We start from the raw sequence: 9,251 nt of genomic DNA, 5'->3' as shown, positions 1-9,251 counted from the left end.
AATTCCTTTGGGTGGGGTGCTTGAAAAGTAAATAAAATGCATAAGTTTGCAATAGGTATTGTTACAAACTAAAATACTAACGCCTTTTCTTTTCAGTCATGTATTGAAAAGATAATAACAGTGATGTTTACTGAGTTAGCAAACATCACTGTTATTATCTATTATTCAACTCTGTTTAATAAGAAAAAAAGTTTTTAGCACTTTGTATAATAATAAATTCTTCTTCTTTCGTTATGTCATGTAAACTCAAGGATCAACGTGGATGGATAAGACCGATATTGATTGTAACCGTCTGCCTATAGGCTTGCTCATTATTTAAATTTAATATGTTGTAACATCTCAAACTCTAGTGGTCAAGGAGCTCACAATCACTATATATTTATAAGAATAAAAAAAACTCGTATATCATATTAAATTTCGACATAACGTAAAGCGTTCTATTTACCTTGTATCCAAAACAAATCTTAAGTGATATTTTAATGCTGTGAAAAGCGGTGTTTCTGCTGTATGTTTGGGTTATCTTTTTATGAAAAAAAATCTGCCATGCGTTTTGTTTGTACAAAGGCACTGTAAAACCACGTCAAAATTAATTAAAAATTGAAATGTTCAGCATTTCCAAAGCATTAGCTAGATTATATTACCATTAGACATTAACCACTACAAGCAGTTCAAACTATATTTTGATGGTGTGAAGAGCGTCATTGCGCCTTTGAAATTATGGTATAAAAATAATTACGTATAATTACGTATTACTCCGCCGACAATTTTTACCAAATCTAAAAATAAAATAGCAATATGTTGTATTTGTATTTTGTCAATTTTTTTAATCAATTACTATTTTAAAATAATTTTGAAAGATACAAAAATGACTCTGGTGGATTGCTGGAGAAAATGTTTGACGGGATAGTACGTACATACCGAAATTATTTAATACAATACAATATTTATTTTTAAACAAAACAATACTTCTGCTTCAAATTCCCTTTATTACTTTAAATGTTTTCATGGATTGTATTATTATAATAGGAAAACAAAGCATGCGCAAGTAATTATTAAGAACATCTCTATCTTATGAAAATATTAATAATTAATATTTAAAATCACTCTGTGCCTTTTGATAGCTAAATTGAAAAACATTTTTAGTTTTTAAACATAATCATACTTTACATATTAAAAAAATGTTTTATTTCATAATTAGATTTGTTTAGATATAACCAAAAGAATTGACTAAATATATCAAACTGTTTTAATCATTGTTTACGTAGAGAATGAATTGTAATCAACCCAAAAGAAGTAACTTCGTTTTCCTGAGAGTTCAATGTAGAATAATGAGCTTGATTCGTAGCAGTTAAGTTACTGATTTAGATCAGCCATGGTGAGGGTTAGGTTACCAAATTAACATTTTTGAAGTATCTGAAAACATGTTTTGTTTATAGTCGCACATTTAAAACGCCCTTCTGTATCTGAATAATTTATGGACAGAAAAAAAAATTCTGGTAAAATTACCTTACTGTGGAGTAATTAAATTTCTGAAAAAAAATAATAATTCTGGTATTAAAAACTATAATACATGGTATTAAAACATTTCATTTAAAAATTTTTTCGTTCATATGATTTACCAGTTTGCTGAAATTTTGATTTTAGAAAGTATTGTTCTGATTACTGCACATTTAGTAAATAATACGAAACTGAAAAGTAAATTTAACCAAATAAATGATTTTTATGCCATGCTTTAAGGTATCCTAATAAATTTATCAAATTTTATTATATTTGCAAAATTGTATCGCATGTTAGAAAATCATATTTTATTGTTAATTTTACCAAAATTATTACCAAAGTATTTCGGTAAAAACTACCGACTTTTTTGGTGTTCTCATACAGCCAGAAACACGATAAATGTTACCATATTCTGGTAATTTCGATCACACTTTTTTTCTCACTGTAAGAACAATGGCAATTAAAATAAAATTTAATAATGTACTAAAGATCCAAGCTAATGGAAAAAATTCATAACTGTTCACCTGTCTCAAATGTGGAACATTTTGACTGTCATTAGCTAGTTACTGTTAATAAAATCATTTTTGGTGTGGAATGATACTTAAACTTTATTTTGATGAGTTGAACTTCAAAAAGCATGTTTTGCTTAATCTAATTTCGTAATGTGTTCGGAAAGGGCAACAAATAACAATAATATTAATAATAATTATTGAAATTATTTTAGTTTCTATAATTGTTTTTCACAAGTCATAGTTCCTTACTGGTTTCTGTGCAGTCTGAGCTCACTTTTCTCGCACATTGGTTACACATATATTTTAATCTCACTTTTTATGAGTGGTGGTACCTTTTTTGAAAGGAATTTTTAAAAATAAGTGGCATAAACATCCCTTGAAATATTTGATGCTATTTCACTTTTGTGGATCATAAATAACTATTACCACATAATCTATATCAGTAATAGATATACCTATATAAGTAAATACATTAAGTACCTATTACACCACAATATTAGTATTAACTATAACAGCAACTAATTCAGTATCACTGGCTTCAATAATAGTTCACGACCTCTAAATCTGGTCTGAATCTGGATTATTTTTGAAATCGGGAGGCAATCAGAAAATTTTTTCTTAAAAAACTAAATATTCAAATTACCACTAATAAAAATGTCATCTGCAGTCGGAATTCTTGTGTATAATACATAAAGCAGCAATGCCTTTTTGATTTGAAACATAAAATTAAAAACAAAGCATTAACTTGAATGTTATTATTATTCTGAATTTATTATTATTATTATTGTGAACATTAACTTAAATGTTTTATGTGTATTATATTCCCTTCTGTTACTATTGTTTAAAAAATGTTTAAATAAAATAAAAAAGTTATCGGAAACAATAAACATTGCATCTTTAGCACATACAATGTTGTTACCAACTGGTGGTGTCAATTATTTTTTATGCTCTGTTTATCAAAAGATAAAAATATTTACCCTCTTTTACTAATCGTGGAAAAATTGTGAGTTTATTATTAAATCTATTCTGGGAAAAAAGTATAGTCAAAACTACTAGAATATGGTCAAATGTACTTTTTCTGGCGCTATAGGAACACCCAAAAATAAAGTAATTTTTACCGAAGAGCTTGGTAATGATTATTGGGTAAACTGAACGATAAAATGTGATTTTTATTACTATGCTGTCTGGTAGTAAATGCGGTAAAATTAGGTAATTTTAAGCAATAGTCGGATATTTTAACAGTGCTTGTATAATTTGAGATGCCGTAAAAAATGTTCATTTTGATAACCTCCATTTTATTTCGCAAACGTCCCGCAGTGATCAAAAATCACTGGCTGCTCTTAGTAAGTGAGTGGGCTGATCACTTTAATCAGCCTGCGTAGGGACCGAGGGTGTGCGGTATAGGTTCTCGTTAAACTGTGTTGGCGTAAAGTGCTCAAATTCGAGGTCAGGTCGCCGGGATACCAAAAAAAAGTGGAGTCATCCCCTCTGCAGAGGATCAAAATTTGTGATGTCAAGTCTCCTGATCATCCTCAGGGAAGTTTCCTAAACAGTTGCCAGCGGCTCAAATGCGACGTAAATAAAGTACCTACCTGCTTACCTTATTTAGCAAACACTTGCTAATTTTATTTCTCGTCGGCTAATTTTTTTTCTATGTAAGTTGTAAGTTAACAACTATCAGCATCTAAATTTGCAAAAAAAATATGCAATGGCAAATGCACAAATACAAGAGTGAACTAAATAAATAGCTTAACTGTTACTTTATAAATACTACATCAGGTTGAATTAAATTGCAACATCAGGGCTGTACCAACATCCTAAAATGGAATTTTAGTTGCAGCAGGTTCAACTCCTACCTTAATCCTATTTATTTAATTAATGTTTCGCAAACAAACGTAGGCTTGCGTGCTCATTAGACAGCTCAGCTAATGTGTCCTTGTCAAGTCGATACACAGATAGCACAAGACAGAGGAAGAAAGTACAAATATCAAGCCTGGGTCATGGTGGGATTTGAACCAGCTACTTTCACGTTGTTATAGGTGCATCTTTGTAATGTTTTTGTCTAATTTCAATAATTTTTTTAAATAATTTTTTTTAATGAATAGGCTTATAAAAGATGTTTTGTAATGATCACACAAGCCTTAATATGTATGTATAACAATAAATAATAAAAAAAAACTTGGAATAGTTTGATTTTTTTAAAAACTATTTTCACACCAGTCTCATCTTTCTGCAAATGCTATTTAAAATGGCGGTAGCGGGTTCAAATCAAAGCGCAACCTTGGCTATATAACAGTAAATAAATAAATTTGGACCATACAATAATAAAAATATTTCTATCTGAATTTGGTTCAGAGAAGAATAGAACAATACCTTTTAAAGCTGGAGTGGTAGGAAACAGAAAGAAATATCCACTTGTTTTAAGCATACATTCTCTAACACGTTTCTTCATAAAGACATTATTTACATCATTTCACTATTTGTAGTCGGTCATTAATGGGATAAACAGTGAAGATCTAATGAATTGTATATAAATGGTTATAATAAAAATGGAGCTCTGCAGTGTATATTAATACATGATGCAATATTAACAGCCCATTGTTTCTTCACAAAATTTCCACTTAGGAATCAATAAATTATTCGAGGTCAAGAACAGCATTTTGAAAGGAAAAAATATTACATTATATGTCTGGTTATTTGGAAATGCCTGCATAAATGATTTTTTTCTTTAAAAATAGTTAATAGTTAATAAAAGTTATGAAATATAGTATAGATATAATAGTTAAAAAAATGGCACACAGTTATGAAAAGATATTGGTCAAATCGTCAGCAAATTTGGGAAACTACTTTTGCCCCTTATCAACTTTGGGGAATGTATGTAAGCAAGTAAAATAAATTATTTAATTACTTCATTACATACATCTTGTAATAATGATTTGCTTTAATTAAATTATAATTTTGCAATATTAAAATAGTTACGTTGTTTGNATTCTGATGATTCCTTCATGGTGTTGCATTTTCTACAAACAGCAGTTTACATCTTGTAATAATGATTTGCTTTAATTAAATTATAATTTTGCAATATTAAAATAGTTACGTTGTTTGCTCAATTGTTTTATTACTATTCCTTTTTACGAAATATTAATATATCATAAATAAAATAATCATTACACATATTTTAGTCATTATAATTTTTTATTACATTACATCAGCACAATTTTAAACAAATAATGATATTTGGCCACATAATTTAATGACGAAGCCTGAAAATAATTTTGTTTTCTTCTGTTCAATATTCTTAAGAGAGGAAATTATCAAATTCATCTCTTTAAATGCACTTGGCGCGATAATGACAGTAAAAAAAAAAGAAAAAAAAGCCGGGATAGCCTGGTTGGTGGGGCTTTGGACCCACGTACAAGAGGTCGGGAATTCGATCCCTGACGGCCAAAGACTCCCCGTGTAGTAAATGGTGACTGGTGTAAGTTAAATTTGTCGGGTCACAAAGTTCTACATGTTCCCATAACAAATCAGTACCTCTGGAGGTACTGAATTAGAGATTGATTGCTATCTGGTTCAGATCAAAGTTACGCTGTGGATAAATGAATAGATCCTCCCTATAAACGGGCTGTGACGTGTGTGTGGCTGAAGTTGTATTCGTAGCCATAGATGGCACCACTGAAAAACGAGAAACAAGAATGATAAAAAGACATGAAACTATTAAAATTCATTGAATTATGTCCTGGAAATCTACTGCAACCCATTGCTACCATATTAACATCATTTTGAAGTTGCGGCTAATTTTCACGATATTAAGATTTAAGAGATCGCGGTTCAATGCTAAATAAAAAAAATTTCGATTTTACATATATGAAAAATATAAATACATAATTATAAGGACAATAAATATAATGTAGCTTTTAGAATGCATTTTATCAAATCTTAGGCTCATAATTTAACTTCTTTAGGTAAAATATAAGTAAATATATGCATTTGCTTACATTATTTACTGACAAACGATTACATTTGCTTTTTAAACGACCATGGTCCCTAAACCACTGAAACTTGCATTATTATCGGGGGACGGAGCTACAGTTGAAATTTGAGTGCTACAGCTAGTCAGGAAGGGGTGCCAATTTCGATTGAACTCTGAGAGAAACAGTTGGTCAAAATTATCTGAATATGGCGAAATTTAACATATTTCTGAGTCTGCGGAAACACCAAAAGTTATTATTGAATGGATTTGTTAACCCCTTAACGATTGGTTAATTTTCAAGAAAGCGTTCATAAAAGTGCCTATTGCTTTGGCTTTTGTATTTGTATTACGTATTTGATTAGTGCTGCAACTAGTTTAAAATAACTAACATTACCTTAAAAATATCTTGGTACTGCCATCAGGTGAGTAAAGTGAGAAATAAAATGTTTTCCGGGCAAAAGAAATGAATTAGCTTTATTCTTATTGGCTCGTTACTACTGCACACTCCAGCCTGTCAATATCACGGGAGCGAGAAGGAAGGGGTTAATAATTTTGGTATAATTAACAATAAAATATTGTTTTATAATATGTGATAAAATTCGGTAATTTTATCACGATATCTTAGAGCATGACATAAAAACCATTTATTTGTTTAAATTTACTTTTCAGTTCGGTTTTTTTTATTAAATGTTTGGTAATAAGAACTATGATTTTGAAAACCGGCATTTCCAGTAAAACATTACTGTATGAGAGGAAACATTACTAAATGAATGGCTTAAATATTAGTTATTTTGGTTAATTAACCAGAATTTTCTTTTTGTTTTACCAGAAATATCACTATCAAACTGAATTTACAAACATTGTTGCAGACAAAAATTGAATAACATTGTTACAGAACAATGTACAAAAACAAACTTTGTACAGAAACAGACATTGTTACAGATTCGAAAGTAAGTTAATAATAATGTAATAATAAAAATACTAATTATTCTATTAAATTATCAATGTGTTGGCTTCTTATGAGTTCTTTTTTTTCTATTAAGAATCATTGAAAATAATATCGTAAACTTGCATTAGTCAAAATAAAACCTGTATTTAATTAGTCAAAACGTGCATTAGTTAATTTGCATCAAAAAGTTTCGCGTTTTTAAAATAGTATTAATAATAACAATGAGACTCAGAAAAGAAAAGTAACATAAAAAATATCATGGAAGTTCAAAAGTTAAAGTTCTTTTGCTTATTTACTTGCGGTTTGCATTTTACAACTTTTGCAAGGCAAAAAATGAAAAAACGTGCTTTGTGTGCTGACGTTGACATGATAATTTCCTGAATTTTAAACTTTATGATGTTTTGCTTTATTAGAAGAGTTTTATTATGTGTAGGGAATTTGCTGATAAGATTATAAGTTTTCTTAGAAAATGTATCTATTTTTGTATACCTAAAACAAAAACATGTTTATGTTTTTAAAAAAAAGTATGGGTACGTGTTATTAAGCAGAAAAGTTTTATAATTTTCAAATCAAGACTTAGGTCTGATTTTTAAAATTTATATTCATCTCTTTTTCTAAATTCACATTATTAGATAACTTAGAGTGTCTTGAACTGTTTAAATTATAGTTACAATCTTAATATAGCGCTAATTTGAACCATTTCATTATGCTTTTTAGACGATACTTTGGCCCAGTTGGAACAGATGCATGGTTCAAATCATCACCTAAATAATATTTCAGCAAATTTAAATCACGTTATTGTTCAAGGTGCTGATATCTAAGTTCAAAGCTGAACAGACATTTTTTGTGTTTTGGTTGGAATTTTTAATTAACATTAAAATATTCTGCTGAAAAAATCTACTAACTATTTATTAAGGTATGCTCAAAGTTCTAACAATTTAAAAGTGCACTGATAAAAAAAGTATGATCTAAATTACTAAAATATAGTAAAGTTTACCATGTTTCTGACAATAATTGAATGTGAAAAAGCTTGATAATTTTTACTGAAGCTCTTTGGTAATGATTTTAGAAAAAATAACAGTAAAATATTGTTTTATAATGTGCGATTAAATTTGGTAATTCTATCATGATATCTTAGTTCATGGCACAAAAACCATTTATCCGGTTAAATTCTCTTTTCAATTTTGTATTTTTTACTTAACGAGTGGTAAAAAGAAATATAATTTTGAAAACTATAATTTCCAGGAAACCGTTACCATATGAATGGAAAAATTACCAAATGAATGGTTTAAATACCGTGTATTTTGCTTTTATTAACCAGAATTATGTCTTTTTTCCGCCTGAGATATCATTAACATACAGTGCGGTAATTTTATCAGAATTTCTTTCTCCTTGTGGTGGTTTATTGATGATAAAACCCAATGAAAAAAGCTTTTATCATAATGAATTATAGAATTTTTATTGTAAATTAAATTTTTTACTACATTTTAAAGCTAGACATTTTCGATACTTCGGAGTTTAAATGGGTATTTCTAGGAACAATTTTATTTTTATGCATCCCTCCATTGACCTTCTAGTTTTTGGTTTCTTCTCCTTTGACTTTAAAAACCTGTTAAGGTCTTTATGGCAAATCATAAAATAGTTAAACCTTGGAGCTTTAACTATTGCAATCTATTATAGGTAGGCATTACATAATAATCACTACTTATTAGAATACAAATCAACTAGCTAAATTAAAATTATAATTCATGGTATTACTACTATACATGGTATAAAATTTCACAGTTAAATAATGCTACTTAAAAAACAAGGTTAGTTCTTTTTTTAAGTAGTACAATAATTTTTAAATGATAGTATAGTTAGTAGTATTTTTTTCTCAAATAGTATAACTGTTGATTGAAAAAGCAATTTTTTAATTACATTAATTATATTTGCAGATAATTTTTTTAAGATTAGTAAAACTGTGCATATCATTTCACTGCCACTTTTAAGTAAAAAAAGTTTTAAATACTATAAAAAAAATCAATTAAAAACCCCATTAAAAGCAGTTATAATTTTATCTTGAATTTTATTTTCGTTTTGTAAAAATTTCTGCTCATAAAACAAATTTAAATTAACTTAATTTGAGTAAATTTAATGACGTGCCTTTGTTTTTTGCAGAATACTTGGTAGAGTTGAAGTATTCAAATTAACTCGATATAAAAGAAAATGATATTGAAAAAATCAAGATAACGTAAAAAATATATTAAAGTTAAGTACAAGGTACAAGGTTTGCAAAAAATATATTAATAAAGGAATTGTTGCAAACTGAGCAGTATCA

General features: G+C 28.4%; 1 protein-coding gene across 1 annotated transcript in view; it reads left to right on the top strand.

The window, feature by feature from the left end:
* Window positions 1-9,251, top strand: part of LOC107449958 (proton-coupled folate transporter) — a 103,032-nt gene that overhangs the window by 4,635 nt on the left and 89,146 nt on the right. The gene's annotated exons all lie outside the window — the stretch shown is intronic.

This window comes from Parasteatoda tepidariorum, chromosome 3 (genome assembly GCF_043381705.1).
Source record: "Parasteatoda tepidariorum isolate YZ-2023 chromosome 3, CAS_Ptep_4.0, whole genome shotgun sequence".
In the NCBI taxonomy this organism is placed as follows: domain Eukaryota; kingdom Metazoa; phylum Arthropoda; class Arachnida; order Araneae; family Theridiidae; genus Parasteatoda; species Parasteatoda tepidariorum.
This window is presented reverse-complemented; position numbering and strand designations above follow the sequence as displayed.